This window comes from Myotis brandtii, unplaced genomic scaffold, assembly GCF_000412655.1.
Source record: "Myotis brandtii unplaced genomic scaffold, ASM41265v1 scaffold521, whole genome shotgun sequence".
NCBI lineage: Eukaryota > Metazoa > Chordata > Mammalia > Chiroptera > Vespertilionidae > Myotis > Myotis brandtii.
The window spans coordinates 2704130-2722849 of record NW_005369870.1 but is presented as its reverse complement, the minus strand read 5'-3'; the positions used below and the strand labels follow the sequence as shown (position 1 = coordinate 2722849).

The 18720-nt window shown below is 44.2% G+C and overlaps 1 protein-coding gene and 3 non-coding genes across 5 annotated transcripts in view; 2 read left to right on the top strand and 2 right to left on the bottom strand.

Moving 5' to 3' along the window:
- Positions 1–3231: 3231 nt before the first annotated feature.
- On the bottom strand, positions 3232–3303 carry TRNAH-GUG. Its single transcript has one exon. It is a non-coding gene; the product is annotated as a tRNA-His (tRNA).
- Positions 3304–4620: 1317 nt separating this feature from the next.
- On the bottom strand, positions 4621–4692 carry TRNAH-GUG. Its single transcript has one exon. It is a non-coding gene; the product is annotated as a tRNA-His (tRNA).
- Positions 4693–5274: 582 nt separating this feature from the next.
- TRNAH-GUG lies at positions 5275–5346 on the top strand. Its single transcript has one exon. It is a non-coding gene; the product is annotated as a tRNA-His (tRNA).
- A 5545-nt stretch (positions 5347–10891) lies between these two features.
- The window catches only part of SLC28A2 (solute carrier family 28 (concentrative nucleoside transporter), member 2), a 37664-nt gene continuing 29835 nt past the window's right edge, over positions 10892–18720 (top strand). The window contains exon 1 of one of the 2 annotated variants that reach the window (XM_005877521.2): positions 10892–11343. The gene's annotated coding sequence lies outside the window, so the exon portion shown is untranslated. Of the gene's footprint in view, positions 11344–17626; positions 17693–18720 lie in introns of those variants that run through there. The other variant, XM_005877522.2, reaches the window with a different exon arrangement.

Below are 18720 nucleotides of genomic sequence, written 5' to 3'. Positions count from 1 at the left end.
CGTGCACAAATTTTTGTGCACTGGGCCTCTAGTATGCTAATGATATGCTAAGGCCACTCAACAGCTCACTATGACTTGCACTGACCATCAGGGGGCAAACGCTCCAACTGGTAGGTGAGCTTGCTGCTGGGGTCTGGCCGATCAGGACTGAGCGAGATGGGCCAGACATGCCCTGGAGCCCTCTTGCGTCCCTCCCCAGCCCCGATTGTGCACTGGTGGGGTCCCTCAGCCTGGCCTGTGCCCTCTCACAATCTGGGCTGAGGGACCCCCTCCCCCACAAGGGCACAAATTTCGTGCACTGGGCCTTTAGTATTTATATATACTTACGTAGATTTGATTTCATCAAGATTCCTCCATTGCATTTGTTTAAGTTTCTTTAGTCTCTTTAATCTTGAACAGTTCCCCATTTTATTGTTGCTAGTTTGTTTTTTCATAACATTGTTTTGAAGCGTCCAAAGCAGTTGTCATATAGAATGTCCCACATTCTGAATCCTTCCATAGTTTCCTCATGACTAGATTCAGGTTAAACATATTTGAAAAGACTTTTCAGTTTTGAAAAGACGACCATGTAGGGGATGTTGTGTCACACTGGGAGGCCAGTAGTGCATATTTGTCTCTTTATTGGTGGTGCTAGGCTTGCTCACTTGGTTAAGTTAGAATTCATCAGATCTCTCTACACAACAAGTTAAAGTAAGTTCTGTTGTGCTTTCCTAAGACCTTTTCACTATTTGCTCCCAACAAGGTTTTATCAAGTGGTTTTGGCTTCCTTGCTTGCATTTGTTATTACACTGCGATTGCAAAATGGTGACTCTCTACTTCTGTCATTACTTCTGTGTTTATTATCTGGCATTCTTCTGTAAAGAATTCTTCCTCTTTCATCTTTTTCTCTCTCTCTCCCCATGATCTCAAAAATTCTTTAATTCTATGTGATATAATCTATTGCTACCAATATTCTTTTTGATGCTCAAATTGCCCCAAATTTGTCCAATAGGAGTCCTTTCAGAAGGTTTCTGTGTCCTTTTGATTTGGTCCTATCAATCTTTAAGCAGTTACTTGCTTTCTTACACAAGATATTCCAGACTCAACTTGTACTTCCCCTGCTGAAGATCTGTAATCAGTCATTTCTTTTTTTTTTTAAATATATTTTTATTGATTTTTTACAGAGAGGAAGGGAGAGAGATAGAGAGTTAGAAACATCGATGAGAGAGAAACATCGATCAGCTGCCTCCTGCACATCTCCTACTGGGGATGTGCCCGCAACCCAGGTACATGCCCTTGACCGGAACCGAACCTGGGACCCTTCAGTCTGCAGGCTGACGCTCTATCCACTGAGCCAAACCGGTTTCAGCAATCAGTCATTTCTTTAAGGGAATCTTACTCATTTTTTAGTTATAAATAATATTTAAAAGTTGACTTTATACTTTAAAAATGATTATTATTTTAAAAAATTAAAATGACTATTATTATATACCTTAGTTTAGTTCAGCACTTTATTTGTTGGTCATTTAGGCTATTTCCATTCTCCTCCCTTCTAAGTAACTCTGTAAACAGACATCTTTATGCAGGTAACTTTTCCAAGTTTAGGATTATTTGCTTTGGCAAGATTCCTAAAAGTAGAATTATTAGAGCAAAGAGTATACTTTTTTCCCCCTGACTCTTGATACACATTATCCAGTTGCTCTTATAGAAGGTTTTAAAAATCAACAATGACTTCTAAGTGTCAAACCCAAAGATTTTGTCTCATTCCTCTCTCTCCTTTGCAGCATCTGGGTTTGCTGACTTCCTCTGTGGTTGAACTCACCTTCTCCCAAATTTTTCTTTAAATGACACTGTTCTGGTTCTCTTCCTTTCTCTCAGGCCACATCCTCTCTTTCCCCTTTAACCTCCTAAATTTGTGCACATCCCAAGGCCTAGTCCTTAGCCCTCACTTTTCTTACTGAGTACACTCTGAGTGGGGTGTCATCACTTCTGTTTGTGCCTGACTTTGGATGCTCATTCTGTCCTGAACTCTGCTTCCTTCTGGGTTTTGCCTTCTTCTAAGTCTGGTTCTTGCCCTGCCTTGGGCCAATCTCTGCCCACAACCTTGTGAGGACTAACATATCCTAGTACACTCACATATGCACTCTGTTCTTTGAGATTCTGGATGGAAATGGAGGTTCATTTGGGCCAAGTTTTCTATTTGTCTGATATGAAAATAACATGGTTCTGTGTTGAAAGAATACAACTTAATCTACAACCAAAAAGCAAATTAGGCCACTTCACTCATTTATAAACTCCATTAGAAACCTCAGTTCAAATATTTATGGAGAAGATGTATGCTTGGAACACAAACATAGTAAGATTTGATTCTGCCTTCAATGAACTTGAATTTTCTAACGTCACTGGCTTGTGACTTAAGTTGGATCCGGACAATACGATTGGGGAGAGATGGAAGTAGGGAGCCTTCAAATGGATTAATCAAATTCCTCTTCCAACTTCTAAACCCAGGATGCTTCTGGAATCATGAAAATAGGGCTGCTTCCCTTCTAAAGGTTTCTATGGACACAGTAGTGAACCACTTTCGCCTCTCTTAACAACCCAAACATCTCCCACCTTCCCCAGCCAGGATTGAGGGCTGGGGAGAAAAATGACAGGATCTGGGTAGTAGAGATTCCCTCCAGGTATGTGTACTATTCTTCCCTGTAAATGGAGATTGCCTATCAGTGCAAATCTATCACCTCAAGTTTTGACTCTGAGGGTGAGAGAGAGGAAGGGAAGAGGTCATTTGTATTTTGCAAGAAGTAAGAGAGGGAATATATTTGCAAACATATAAGTATTTATACAAGGACTGTCATAGAAAGATACACTGGATACTGGCAATAATTGGTGGGCGGAATAAAGAATGAGGAAACTTACTTTTCACTGGACTTGTGCACATGCACTCTCTATTTGAAAAAGAACAACTCAAATTTTAAAAATGCATGAAAAGGGGAGAAAATCGCAAGGTCACAGAGGCGCTGTTCTGCTGATGTAGGAGAATGATTTAGACACCAATTTTCAAACTGATCTGAAGCCGAAGCGTTAAATCAGAATTACTGGGGGTGGCGATATTAAAGGTGGCTCAATATTCAGGGTAGGGAAATGCAGTGGCTTATTTTTTAAAAAGCAATTTATGATATATACGAAACAGATCGAGTAAGTAAAGAAAGAAAATTAAAAACTTAGGCCCCTTGCCGTGCCATTGTTCCACAATGCCGTGACTCGGATTCGAACCGAGGTTGCTGCGGCCACAACGCAGAGTACTAACCACTATACGATCACGGCGAGCTACCGGAGCCTTGGGACTCACGGCATTTGATTGTCCTTTTCAATAGTTGTAGGCCTTCCCAGTCTGCACGTCACTAAAAGCCCCGCCTATGGGGCGGGATTTCAGCTTAAGGCCTGAGAACGCGCAGTCCCTTGCGCTCACGCCAGTTGCTCGGGTTCTCTCATGTTTTGGTCCTTCAGGGAGATGGTGACGATGCAGTGGGAAGGGTGGGTTCCATGTGAGATGTGGGAGTTTAGAGGGGACCATTTGGGCATCCGCATTCGGGACTGGTCGGATATCAGAGTGTCCACAAGCTGTGTAACTCCCATTCCCTGGGGGACGCCAACTTCTGCTTCTGTGCTCCGGAGACGCTTCCAATAATCGTGGGCCTGCAGGGCGGTCCTCAGGGGTTCTCTTCCCTGCTGATTCCCCCAGGAGTGACCCAACGCTTCCTCTGCGGAGGATGTGGACGCCCCACAACCCGGCTGGCCACGTAGCATGGACTCAACCTGCTGTTCTCCTCCCCCCAACACCCACTGCCTTGCAGCTTCTTCTACTTCCCCGACGGCGCTGATTCCTCCCTCCGCAATCTCCCGCCGGACCTGGTATCCACCTCTGTTGTGCCCCTGGGCGGCAGCAGGATTTAGGTCGGGTTTTTCTTGTGCTCCCGCCCCCACTGCGCCTAGAACCCGGCCGAGTCCACAGTAGGAAGTGGCTTTCTGCTAAACCGAGAACCTGCCACTGGTTCTAAAAAGTGAATCCACAATGACTACCCGTCTCTCCAGTGCCATTTGCTCTAATCACCGCCCCACACGCTACAGCATCGCCAGAGGGATCTTGCTAAACACGAATTGAATCATTTGACCGCACCACCTCTCACTCCCACCCTCCAAGAAATTCGTCTACCCTTTCAGAGAGAAAATTTACAAAGAGAAATTACGATAGCTATTCAAGCCTTTGCACAAGAGATTATTTTAGCTGGTTGACAAATTTCCTTTCTACCTTCAAGAGCTACTTCAAAGGACAACGGTTGTGCGAGGCCTTCTCTTCCTATTATTGGGAGTCCTTTTCTAGTGCTGCCTTGGGAATTTGTACACGTCTGTTATAACACAGCCTTGTGAGTGCTTTGTGCTTCGTCCCCAAGAATGATAACGCACGTAGATCTGGAGTAACCGGAAGCCTATTTTTGTCAGATATCCAGTTTAGCTAGAGATGGCGAAAAAGTCATTTCCCGCTGTCATAAGAGAATTGAGATCCATTTTCCAGACTGTCGTTAAAAACCTCGAGAGAAAAGTAAAAAGGTAAATCCCCTGCCGTGCCATTGCTTCACGCAATGCCGTGACTCGGATTCGAACCGAGGTTGCTGCGGCCACAACGCAGAGTACTAACCACTATACGATCACGGCGAGCTACTGGGGACCTGACGCACCGGGTCCTCTCCTGAAGTCTTCTGTGTTAAAAGCCCCGCCCCTTAACACATCTTTGATTTGTCCTTGCTCCCGCCCATCTCCAACGTGGCTGTTCGAGCGTACGCAGGCGCACTTCCCTGCTTCCTTCCGCGGGCCGGATCCCGCCGCTTCGCCTGCAGAGAAGCTGCGCCCGGGTTTTCGCTTCCTTGCGTTTCAAAGGAAGTTGCGCGGGTGGGTCGGAACCGATTTTCCTGTAGAATTTAAGAGACGGCCCCATTCCAAACCAGATAGCGTGAGAGGGCCACCTTTTGGGCGACTCAGGGGCGTCCCGTTCGCGCTGCCCCCGTAGGCCTGGCCTCATGGGAGTCCTTTCGTTTGCAAAGCATTTTCATGTCCCTTTCTTACGGTTTGTGTGGACCACCAGGCCGGGGGAGGCCGCGGCGCTCGTCCTCTGCTTCGGGTCAGGGCGCGGGCCAGAAGGGCCTGGGTGACGATGGCCAACGTGGGAAGGTTGGAACGACGGCCCCGTAGACGAGTACAGCCCGCGGAAGGCCGGTCCCCGTGGCGTTCCGGTAGCTCGCCGTGATCGTATAGTGGTTAGTACTCTGCGTTGTGGCCGCAGCAACCTCGGTTCGAATCCGAGTCACGGCATTGTGGGGCAATGGCACGGCAAGGGCGCCCTTTTGGGTTTGGGAAGCCACATTCCTCTCTGTTGTTCCCTAGCTCTTACTATGACTTTAAGCCACAGCCCAGATTCCAAAGCGGCAAAAAATAACCTCGGGGGCTCGATTCCCCTTTCTAGTTCATCTGCCCATGGGTACGCTGGCCTTCATGTTCCCTGCTGTGTGATTGTTTTATTATGTGGTTGTTTTACCGCAGGACGTCATTCTTTCTTCATTTGGCCCCTGTCAAGGGTCAGATCATATATTGTGCTCTTTAAAAAGCCTCGCACTAGCTAGAACTTAAATACTTTGGAGTCTAGGGGTCACAAGAACAAGGTGCAAACATTTATGAAGGTTGAGGAGAGTGCGGAGTAGACAATTCACTGTGACAAATGGAAAATACGGCGGCCCCGGAGGGGCTGATTTCCGGAGTCGCGATGAGGAGTGCCCATGAGGAGTTTGTGGCCGCCGTCTCCACAGCCTCCTAGGTGACAGGGTGTTTCCTCCTTGAGGATTTCCCCCCTAATCTACCTCAGGTTTAAAGCAAATTTTGTTAGTTGTTTTATGAGCACTTAAAAAATCCAAATTTAACACATTAAGGCCTGCCATTTGGCATCAGGCAAAATGGAAGTTTTGGACTTGGCTCTGGGGTAGCTGACAGCAGCTGTATCACATCGAGGAGGGAATGAATGAGGTAGGACTTGGAGAGAAATGAGCCTCTCCAGCTGCCCCCAGGGCACCTGGGGCTCGCACAGCGAGCCAGGAAGCAACCCCGGGAGAGGTGGACACTGCAGTGGGGTTGGGCCCCCTTTGCCGACAATTTATCAGCAAAGACGTACTGAATGGTTTGTGAGAGCAAGACACTGTTGAGGGCTGTCATTTTCCCGGTCTCCCCACTGTCAGTTTCCGAAATTTGATGAATTTAAAGCAGGGGTGGGCAAACTTTTTGACTCGAGGGCCACAATGGGTTCTTAAACTGGACCGGAGGGCCGGAACAAAAGCATGGATGGAGTGTTTGTGTGAACTAATATAAATTCAAAGTAAACATCATTACATAAAAGGGCATGGGCTTTTTTTTTTTTTTTTAGTTTTATTCATTTCAAACGGGCCGGATCCAGCCTGCGGGCCGTAGTTTGCCCACGGCTGATTTAAAGCCACACAACAGGACAGCTCAGACCACAAGAGAACAGAATGGAGGAAGGTGAGCCTGAGAAAGTGCCAGACTTAAGAATATGAATATATATATATATAATTTTTTTTTCAACATCACATAAAAAAAACCAGAACTGGCCAACAGAAATGTGATGAACTTTTTTCCTCTGGTCATTTATCAAATAGCTACACTGAAGGTGTTTAAATCCACATGCTGGAATGAGGTGTCAGGATGGGAAGCAAGGAAAGTCTCCTGTTTTTTTCCTTGAGGAAGAGTGACAGAAGGGGAAGGTGTTCTTCTGCACTTGCAGCTGCTGACCTTCTTGGCAGGTATACAGTTATCCTGGAGATGGACGCACCCACTATCAAAATTTCATAATATCCTTTTTTAAAAACATATTTTATTGATTTCTTACAGAGAGTAAGGGAGAGGGATAGAGAGTTAGAAACATTGATCAGCTGCCTCCTGCACACTCCCTACTGGGGATGTGCCTGCAACCAAGGTACATGCCTTTGACTGGAATCAAACCCGGGACCCTTCAGTCCACAGCCTGACAATCTATCCACTGAGCCAAACCAGTCAGGGCTCATAATACCCTTTTCTGAGGTCACTTGATTCCCCTTACTCTGATATCAGGCCTACAAAACAGACTTTTGATAATGATATGACTGCCCATGTAGATCCATGTAGATGTTTTTGCAGGGAAGAGCATTGTTCTGAACAAGCTCAGTTGTTCTTTTTTCTTTCCTCTATATTTTTATTGATTTCAGAGAGGACGGGAAAAGGAGAGGGAAAGAGAAACATCAATGATGAGAGAGAATCATTGATCAGCTGTCTCCTTCACGCCCCCTACTGGGGATTGAGCCCACAACCCGGGCATGTGCCCTGACTGGGAATGGAACTCCATGACCTCCTGGTTCACAGGTCTACACTCAACCACTGAGCTATGCCCACAAGGCTTGATTTAGATTCTTAATAATTTGGTATGATTCATTTCCCTTGAATCTCCTTATCTCTGGGTGCACTGATAAAAGGAGTTTCTGGGCTGGCAGAGCTGAGAACTAGGGATGACCTCACCTGCTGCTCTGGAACGCCGTCTCCGAGAAGTCAGACAACACCCTCTTCCCCTTGACCTCTTGCTTTACTAGTAAACCATATTTTGTAGTTTCTGATTCTGGGAATGTGGTCCTTTCCCCCCACTCCTTCCAACTCAAAGTTTAAGCTCTTCTTTAGGTCTCAGCACTAGAAAAGAGGCAGCAAATCTTGAAGATGACAACTGTAATTTATTCATCTGCACCTTAGTTTGAGGAGTGCTGCTCTCACATAGGGTAACTACCTGGCTCCATTGGAGCCCTTTATTGTTCATCTTGTGAGTACTTGTGGTTACTAGAAGGGGCCTGCTCCATCTACTGGGCTTCACCGATGAAGGTGACATTGAGGGTTTGAGAATGAGAAGATGGAGATATGGGGGGAGTAATACAGGGGCCCATGTTTGGAGGCATCTAGGGAGGAGGCAGCAGCCCCAGACTCCCACTAGGAGGCGCTGCATCCCAGGAAGTGGATGTGGAATGCTGAGGCTGGAAGCTCTGTCCAGCACCTGTGGCTCACAGGTCCACAGTCCAGGGCCAAGAGGTGTGGAAGTTTAGGGTCCCAAGAACTCCCTGGCCTCCAAAATGTATTTATCCCACAAAGTTTGAGGAGCCAGGCACTATTCTAGGCACTGAGTCATTAATCCTGAACAAGACAAACCTACCTCCCTGACTTGCTCACTGATTCCTAAAAGCCCTTAACAGGGCACAGAAACCACATCGGTACTTGCTGACTTTGTTCCCAGTGAGGCAGCTGATCTCAGGTCCTTCCCTGAAGACAGATTTTGGTCAGGCCAGAGAGAGGAAGACAGAGGATGGAGAAAAGGGAAAAGAAAGGGGGCTCTGCTCCAAAGACACTTTGCTGGCTTCCCATTTATCTGTGCTGTCCTTCAGTACATGTCTCAGGCACGACCCCTCCTCTTTATATCCCCATCTGACCCAGGTTGGACTCCATTTTCCTCTCTGACCCTCACAAAGATGATATGGACAGTGGTTTCCTTGGAAAGGATCAGATTGGGGCTGCTTGTGGAGATGGAAGAGAGAGGAGTGAAGCGAGGAGGTGGCAGCAACCACTCCATTCCATCTTCCTCACAGGCAGGTTCCACTCTTGTAGGCCACAGAATCAGCAGAACTTCCACCTGGAAAAGTCCTTGAGCAAGAAGCCTGTAGAGTGAATCACAGGTGGAGTTTATAGACTTCAAAGCTGGTGCCAGCCTGGTGGCCTTTCCCTATCATTAGAGTTATCTTAATTCATTTTAGTAGAATGCAGAATTACACTTATCCTCATTGCAACACTGCTTGAGAAGGCCTTTTCCTGAGAAGATATGCACTGAGGGCCGGAATCAGTTCCCCAGCTGTACATGCCCCCTCAGCTCCCTCTGGGGCCTTAGAGGAGCCAGGAGGCAAGTTTGGTGCCCACCACTGAAGGTTTGTGACTCCGCTTGAGAAAATACCCAGCTATCTGGATTCATATATAAGATTTCCACTGGACAGCAGTTGGACAAGTTGCTTAACTTCTCTAAGCCCCAGGTTTTGTAAAATATGGGCTTAACAAAGCAGTGAGCTTATAGGGGGTTGGGAGGATGCAGTGAAATAATGCATGAAAGGCCCTTGGCTCAGAGTTCAAGACCAAGCAAGCTCTCCATAAAGGTTAACTATTATTATTATTAATAATCGGTGACCATTCTAGGACATGGTTTCAGTGAGCATTTTCTCCTTCTCCCTGTAGGCCTTTGTCAAATTTTCATGAACCCATTCAGTGCTTTGACATAGAGAGAGCTTGACAAAACTTCATGGTGCTTGGGCACCAAGCTCAAGTGGGGCCTCCCTGGCAGGTGGCATTCACTTGCCGTGGCATGGAATGTTTTCTTTTACAAAAATATGATTTCTCACAGTGTCTTTCTTTGTCTAGCACTTCTTTCTTATATTCTGTTGTGTTCCCCCAAAAATAATACCTAACACTTTTTAAGGGCTACTATGTATTGTGGCACTTTTTAAAGGACAGGGATGTTTTAAATATTAATTTTTTTTAAAGCCTAGTTACCTCAAATGGGAAAATGTAGCATTTATTTTAGCTATATAATTATTAAAGAATAATATATATATTATTGATTTTAGAGAGAGGAAGAGAGAGAGAGAGAGAGAGAGAGAGAGAGAGAGAGAGACATTGATCCCACCCTAACCAGGGATGGAACCTGCAACCTTTCAGTGTAAGGGATGATGCTCTAACCAACTGAGCCACACCAGCCAGAGCATAGATATATTTTTTATCTAAATATTACAGTCATGTGGCAAAAGGATTATTTGCCTGTTTATGGTCAATTAACTTGCCTCTTATCCCCAATAATTTCTTATGTAATAAATAACTTATTCTATGCAATCTATGTAATTTATTATATGTAATAGATCTGAACAGTTATTTTCCTAAGGAAATGCACCTTATCATTCTGTGCATTGTGTTAATCACAAAGAGGTATTCTTTTGACAAAGAATTTAAACCTAGTGCATAGGAGAAAAGGAGTACCCTCTAATTTCTCTTTACAAGAGAGTCAATGTTGCAGACATAATGTTCACTTCCCTTAAGGGAACAATGGCTCTTGACAAGAAGAAATGTGCTTTTGGCAAAGAACTTGCTGCTCCAAACTTGTTAAAAAACAGACTTAACATTCTGTTTCAATTCCTACATCAAATATATGGGGAGATATTTATAAGGAGATCTGTAAACTGATGAGTGAAGTAGCTTTGAGTTTTGTTGCCGGGGTTCTTGTCCCAGCATCAAGAAGGGTTCAGGAATCTGGAGAAGGGGCTGTGCGTAGATGACATAGGAACCCAGAGACTAATAAAGAGTTCGGAAACGAGATATAATTTTGAAAGGCATTTGGGGGTAGGAGCAGCTTAGCTAAAGGAGCTAAGATCCAAGATCTTAAGTCTAAGGTCTTAGGTTCTCCTCGTCCCCAGGATCCCATGCTTTTTAACACAACTACTTGTCCTGAGGCGAGGCAGAGATAAACACTTCAAAGGGTCAGGGTTTGGTACAGAGTCCATTGTCAGAATGGGGGAATTAGCCTACGGCTGTTCAGGTGTTTGGCCAGTAGGAGGCAATAACATTGTAGATTAAGATACCCTTTAACTGTCTGGCAGCCACAATCAATAATCCCTTTTCAGGTTTGGGGAAATGCCTTTAGCCATTCTCAACAGGTGACTTCATGTGTGACTCAACCCTGTTGAGTCCCCAAGTCTCATCAACCTTTTGATGAAACTCTTGAAATTATGACATGCTGGTATTGGTCGCCGGCATCTTGTGTCAGTAAATAAAATGAACTTTGTGCTTTCAAAAGTATACATTTCACTTGGTTAGAAAGAAAGTCACGTTTCTGAAAGGCTTCTCTTTAATGGTCAAAATTGTACAGACTAAAGTAAAATAAAAACTGTACTGTAGTAGTTGCCTATTGTTATGTTATGGGCTACATGTTTGTTTCTCCCTCCCTCCCAAATGTTGAAGCCTTAATCCTCACTGTGATGATATTTTAGGGATGAGACCTCTGGGAGGTAATCAGGTTAGGTGAGGTCATGAGAGTGGGGCCCTCCTGGTGGGATTAATCCCCTTATAAGAAGAAAAACCAGAGAGCTCGCTTGTTCTCGTGTGGACACAGCAAGAAGGAGGCCATCTGCAAGCCAGGAAGAGAGCTCTCACCAGAATCCAGCCATGCTGTACGCTGACGTTGAACTTCTAGCCTACAGAACGGTGAGCAATCAATTTAAATTTCTGTTGTTTAAGCCACTGATTCTATTGCATTTTGTTATGGCAGCCCAAGCCAACTAACACACCAACAAACTTTCCAGATCGTGTTTCTCTTTCATTGACAGCTGTTTTCACATGGACTAGTATTTGTGTTGAAACCATCCAGTGACCTGGCTGCCCCTGGTTCTTGGCTCTGAAGTCACCTCTTGGACATGAGAACAGATTTAGCTCCACCACTTTGGATCCCAGGCCTTGTACCTTAAACATGGCTGGGGGTTTGCTATCTGGCTCTCTCATCCCAAGCCTAAGCCCAGCCCAGCCCCTGCTCCCACTCTTCAGGGTTACCCCTAGGTGAAGGGTCAGATATCAGTTATATGTCAGGAACCATCAAAGGTACAATAAAACATAAGGGACATGGCAGGATAGAACAAACATTGAACCTACATTTCGAGATAGAGAAAGAAGAGTGAGCTGTAGAAGGGAGGAGAGAAACGAGAGACCATTTATGGAACATTTCTATGTGCCAGGCACTGTGTCAAATATTTTCATTTAATTAAATGAATTATTTGTTTCATTTAATTCCACAGCTCTGTGAAGATTCCTCTGTTATCATCCTTTTAAATATGAAATAACTTGTCTAAAGGTTTTGCCTTAGGTGGTAAATGTGATTGTGGGCTGGTAGACAAATATTTCTGTGGGGCTAGAGAGGACAAAGATTGCTGTGTGAGTGGCTCTCCATGGGCAGAGCGTGAGTAGGGCTGGAAAGGTAGATTTCACGTGGATATCCAGGTGCACTCTCATATATCTAGGCTCTCCCTACTGCCCCAGGTTGGCCTGACTCATTGTTGATTCTGTAACCCAGGGAACAGGATGTCACCACTCTGAGGCTGCACTTTCTTATATTGAAAATAGGAGAAATACACTGATACTTGCCACACTATTTCAGAGGGTTATTGCCAGGATCCAATGTGTCAATACACAGGAATTAGGAAAAGCCATACAGTTTCAATTCAACACCTTGTCATAGTTGCTACTCCAAGGAGTTTATAATATAGCTAAGGGAACATAACATAAACCGCATGATAACAATGTATATGTGACTAAAGTGTTAATCACTTGGATGTTCCTTGAGAAGGAACATCCAATGAACTCACTCCTGGGCTACATGTTTGTTTCTCTGACATTCATTTCCACTTAGATGACTCACTGATGTCTCAGCACCAATAAGTTCTAAACAAGAACTTTCTGTTATCTTCTCAGGTGCCACCTTCTCCCCTAGGTAAAGCATTCCTTATACTTACTACCCTCCTTCTTTAAATATTATTAAATATTATTAAATATTAAATATTTAATATTTAAATATTTTATTTAAATATTAAAGGATGGGGGATGGAGGCAGGTCCCAGCAGTCCAGAGGAACCCCCCATCTCCTGTAGAATGAGATTAATCACCATCACTCCCAATATTTCTGAAAATTATTGGGGCCTCTCTCCTTGTTGTCTCTGGTTCTGTCTGCATACTTGGGCTAAATTCTCTAACTCTGCTGAATGGGCTGTTCGTATAGATATATCACCTCGCTGCCCCCGCTCCCTGGCAGCCCCGCACACAACCTGGCTTCCTGAATTCTCCAAGAATTACTGACATCAAGTTGTATGTGTAACAGATTTTACTAAAGACTTGAGGGAAGGAGGGTGAAGTTGTAGCTCAGCACAGAAAATGTTAACTAGCCTTTCCTTAATGGTCCCTTGGCCATTGCCACCTCTGAAAAGACCTCACTCGCCTGCAGTTTACATGGAGCCCCTGTGACCAACATATTACTCCATTTCTTCCCCTCTCTCTTCTCCTGCCCTTTTCTACTTGCTCCTCCTAAGATGCTCCAATAATTCCTGCGCTATTACTTATGTAAAACAAGATAGCCACCACCTATTGAATGCTTACTTTGTACCAGGCATGATGCTAAGCGCTGTACACTTCTCAAGTAACAGATATCCTCACTTTCCTTTGCTCCAGATATCTGGGCACATACCTAGGTGTTTCTGTTTTTTCAACAAATAATTTTTACACAATTTCTGTGTGCTAGGGGCTTGGGTCTCTGCTCTAATGGAGCTTCATACCCAAAAAGTCAATCAAGAAATTTGCTAAAACTAAAACAAAGCAAAACAAAACCCACAATTCTCAATGAGGCATTGTACTGTCACTTTTATGCAAACTTTTTCCCCCTCCAGAATACAATATGACAACATTATGACAAACAGCATTAGAGAAAAATATAAAAGATGCCACATGAGTAGCTCAGGCAATAAAAGAAGACAGTGAGTTCATTGGAGGCTGAAGTGGAGGCCAGCGGCGTTCAGAAAAAGAAATCAGCTGAGTTGGACATTAACGGATGGTATAATGAGAACAGGAAGAGGGGAGAGAGGCATACGGCTGGGGCCAGGATGAACAGCAGATAGTTGTGGTTAAGGGCAAGGACTCTGGGCTCAGACTTAGTTCTGTCATTTGCTCACTTTGGTGTTTGGTGAATTGCTTCATGTCTCTAAGCCTGAGTGTCCTGGTCTGGAAAATTGGGATGGCAATAGTACCTTCCTCAGAGGTGCATGGTCAGGAGTGAATCAGAAAATGTGTGAAATGCATTTCAGTGGCTGAAATATAAGTGAACAATATAGCTTTAAAAAGCAAAGATCTACATTAGGAACTTAACACTTTAGCTATTCAATTTTTTGAAGCACTTACCGTTTATACAATTTCTTTTTCCTTGCACTTTTGTTCTAATTTAATCATTTGGGAGTGAGGTCACTGTGCCCATGGAGTCTGACTCCAAATCTTTCCGATCCTGCCTTGAAGGTAAAGTAAAAACAAAACAAAACAGGAGAGGTAAACCCTGAAATGCTTAATAATAAATAGTATTACTTCCTTATCACTTGTTTTCCCAATCAATGGTAGACTTTCACCAATGAGATATAGTTAGAGCATCTGCGGGGAGGGTCAGGAGTGGCTTACAACCACCAACTTGCTAGACTTTGTCCATCTACCCATTTAGCCATGGGAAATAATTAGCCATCTATTAATCGATAAGAATTACTGGAGGTAAGGCTTTTAAAATTAGAACCCAAATCAAAGTCTTCCAGGAAGTTCAGCAAATAGAGAATAAAGATTCTAATCCACCCTATGACTGAGTGTGGGAGGTGGTTCTTGATGCTAAGTCTCTAGAACATAAGCCTCATCCATTCCCATCACAAAGCCGGGACTGCTCACCCATCTGCTCCCTGACACACAGGCCTTTAGCCCTGTCAGCCTCCATCACCAGCTCTGCTCTGCAAGGACTGACACGGCCCCCACAGGCGTTCTACAGCCTATTTTTCCAGAGCTCTCTCTATCACAACCTTCTCAGGCGAAGCACTGCAAAGTTAAATAGAAGGAGAGATGGGACATAGAGAGGAAGGGGTTTGCGGAAGAGACAGAGAAAAGAGAGGGAGGGAGGGAGGTGGAGTCAAAGAGATAGAGAGGTTAAAAGTAGGATGTAAAAGCAGAGGGCACGAAAGAAGATAGAAACCCCTAATGGCAGAGCAGAAAGGTTATAACTGCTTAGGACTTGCCATATTCTCATTCTGCTTTCTGTGGGCAGATAACATGTGGTTGATCTTTCAACTGGGATTGTTAAAAACTGCTGAAGAAGCGGGTTGTCTAGTACATGCTCACTGAACTGGCCAAGCCCAGTGCTGCAGTATGGAGGGGTATTTATCATTCCCCTTCTCTAGTTCCACACCCTTCACACGTTCACTACTCTGAAAGGAACCTGTGTGAGGGACAAAGCTAGAGAGAAAAAGACCTTAAGCTTCTTGAAGGTAAAGTTTAAAAAACTTCAGGATTCTATGAGAAATGGCAAACATTAAAAATAAATCAACTATAATTGTATACCTCTAGGCATTATAAAAATATTGGGGTTCTTAGAAAACACTTGTTATCACCACCTCTTTAAACCATTTTAAATACCCCCAGTAGTTCAAACGGCTTGATATTCAGGGTCAACCCTACTCAAAATTGTGACATTTGAAGAAATGTATCTTTAAATGCTTCCCTTTGCATTCTGCCCCATCATGTCTTTTTTTTTTTTTTTTCTCCTTCACAAGCTCTTCCCTGGAGAAACTTCCCCTCTGGTGAGCAGGAACAAAGGCTTTAGCTCCAAGGCACACTCTATACCCAGCTCTAACACATACTTACCTCCAACACAAAGCCAAGTGAGGGCAAGGGCCAATGGGAGGGGGGCAGTGAAAGAAAGAGGGTAGTAAGTATAAGGAATGCTTTACCTAGGGGAGAAGGTGGCACCTGAGAAGATAACAGAAAGTTCTTGTTTAGAACTTATTGGTGCTGAGACATCAGTGAGTCATCTAAGTGGAAATGAACATCAGGTCTCTGGGACGACCGAAGTGTGGGAGGAGACTCCTCAAGGTCAGGGTTAGAGAGAGGGACTGGATATCATCTCCATAAAGTGGGAGGTGTGTAATAGGCTGTTGGGTTTACTGGGCCTGAGTGCATGACCAGACATCAGTGAGTCATCTAAGTGGAAATGAATGTCAGGTTTCTGGGACGACCTTTGTTTTTCCTTTACCTTCTCAAGGTCAGGGTTATAGAGAGGGACTGGATATCATCTCCATAAAGTGGGAGGTGTGTAATAGGCTGTTGGGTTTACTGGGCCTGAGTGCATGACCAGCAGAGCACAGAGTCCTTCTGCCATGCCCACCAGGCAACTGCCTGCCGCTTGATGACTTACAATACCTACAGTCAGAGCAGTTGCGGCTAACCAGAAGATGTTAAAGGTCCACTTTGCTCTAAAAATCTATATCACTCTACAAGATAGCCTGCTCCACACCCCTAGATAAAGCTGTTTTATGACCCTGGCTGGTGCCAAGGCAAGATGAAATTGAGCAAGGGAGGAAAAGCAGGGCCTCCAAATACTCCTCCTTGGTGCTTTGATTTCTTCAGTTGTCCTGGAAGAAGGATAATTTCCAAATCGGTGCTCTCGTTTAGCAGATAACAATATAATGTGACATATCCATTCAACATTAGCTCAGTCAATGATGAGGAAATCGGAATTTTCAGTCTGTTGTTTCTCTGCCTTTACACTTACTACAATTTCCTCAAGGGACTTTCCTCTGGTCAGAGGGAACAGAGGTCTTAACTCTAATATAAACTCTATACCTAGCTTCAACACATGCTTAGCTTCATTTTGAACGCTTTTTCAGTAGTGTCTCCAATAAACATGTTTTTACTAGAGGCCCGATGCACGAAATTTGTGCAAGAGTAGGCCTTTGCAGCTGCAGCGGCTGCCTTGGATCCTGTGGCTGCAGCCCCGGCTTCATCTGGAAGGTTGTCCAGAAGGACATCTGGTCTAATTTGCATGTTACACTTTTATTATTATAGATTGATTTCAGAGAAAGCAGGAGGGAGGGAGAGAGAAACATCAATGATGAGAGAAAATTATTGATTGGCTGCCTCCTGCATGCCCCTTACTGGGAATTGAGCCCCAAACCCAGGCATGTGCTCTGACTGGGAATCAAACCACGACCTTCTGGTTCATGGGTCAATGTTCAACCACTGAGCAACACCGGGCAGGCATCCCCCCGCCCCCCCCCATTTCTTAACTAATTTCTTTATTTTGTCCTTTCTTAATTCCTCTAAAAAGTCTCTCCATTCTTTAGCTAATTTTTGCAGCCTCCTTAGCATGTCAGAGAAGGCCACACCTCTGTGCCTTTGTTCAAGTTTCTCTCTCTGCTGGTACATCTTTCCCCTTCTCCATCATTCATCCCCTACTTACCTTTCAAGATTTTCCAGACTCAGGGCAAATGTTACCAACTCCGTGAACCTTTCTGACACATGTCTTCCCTTAATGATTTGTAAGTTCCTTCACGGCAGAGACCATGTTTCATTCATCTTTCTATCTTCAGCACCCAAAACAGTGAGTACTCCATAAATATTTGTTGAATGGATTAATGAAAGACTTCCTAGTACTTCCTAGCGATCATTTGGCATTGAATCCTGCATAGTCCTGCTTTCTGTTTTTCCTTCTTTCTAGTAATTGTCTTTCCCATACAACACGATACATTTCCCGAGCGCAGAGCCCTTTCTCTTAGTTCAGTGCTGGACAGAGCTTCTGCTGATATGCCAGTTGGGAGTTCCTGCAGAACTCTTAGACCTGACCCCACAACACAGTCTTTAAAATATGTAAATGTTTAACTTGAGAGTTGCACTTCTCCTCGACAGGGGAGGACTCCCTTCAGAGTCAGGATCTCTGGGAGCTGAGTTTTTCTTTCCGTCCTTCCCTGAGGAGACAGAAGGAATCTCAGAAGCTGGTGTAAGAAAGGGGGTTTGGGGAGGGTAGGAACCTGATTTGCTAAATTCCTTAATTGATCCTATTTAGATCAAATTCAGGTTGTTCTCTGACGATGCGGGAAGGTCCTAATTTACACAGCAAAAATCTGTTGTGTGTGTTTAATGAAATTACATTTTAATGCTTGAAGAGATCACATTAAAAAAAACATTTCATGGGGTAAGTTAACTTTCTGCAAAGTAAAGAAACATCTCAGAATAAGTTTATAAATTTGAATGTTTGTCTATTAGGATTGCTTACTAGTACAGTGAGGCTCAAATGTTGCTTTAGTTTCTTGATTCTCTCATTTTGTTTTAAAACTGTCTTTATTTGGGATAATTAACATTCATGCTGACTATTCTAAGTGTAGGTTTCTTTTATTTAACTAATGAGGAGCTGTCTTAGATGGTCCAAAAACAATTTTTTTCCAAAATATATTTTTATTGATTTCAGAGAGGAAGGGAGAGGGAGAGAGAGTTAGAAGCATCAATGATGAGAGAGAATCATTGATCAGCTGCCTCCTGCACGCCCCTCACTGGGGATCGAGCCTACAACCCAGGCATATGCCCTGACCAGAATCGAACCATAACCTCCTGGTTTATAAGTTGATGCTCAACCACTGAGCTACGCCGACCAGGACAAAAACAATGTTTGTGTTACAATATAGTCAGGAACTTCAAAGCCTGTTAATCTTTGTTTTCTCAGCAATATGCTGGGATGTGGAGCCTTCCCAGCCCTCTGCCTCCCTTTCTGTTTTCTTCTTACCCGGCACAGGTCAGTGGGGCCTCTCCCAGGTTAACAGGAGTAGTTGCCCTCTGACTCCTTACGGGACCTAATGGGGACCTGAGTGAACCACTGATTCATTTCAATTCCTTCTGGCCTTTATTTCTCTTCTCCTATCTTATTACCCCTTCCTTGCCTATTCACAATAGGAAACAGAAGTCTGTATTTCATTGTTTATTATATTAAAATTATGTTTCCAATCTTCCCAATTTTAAGTTCTTAAAGAAATC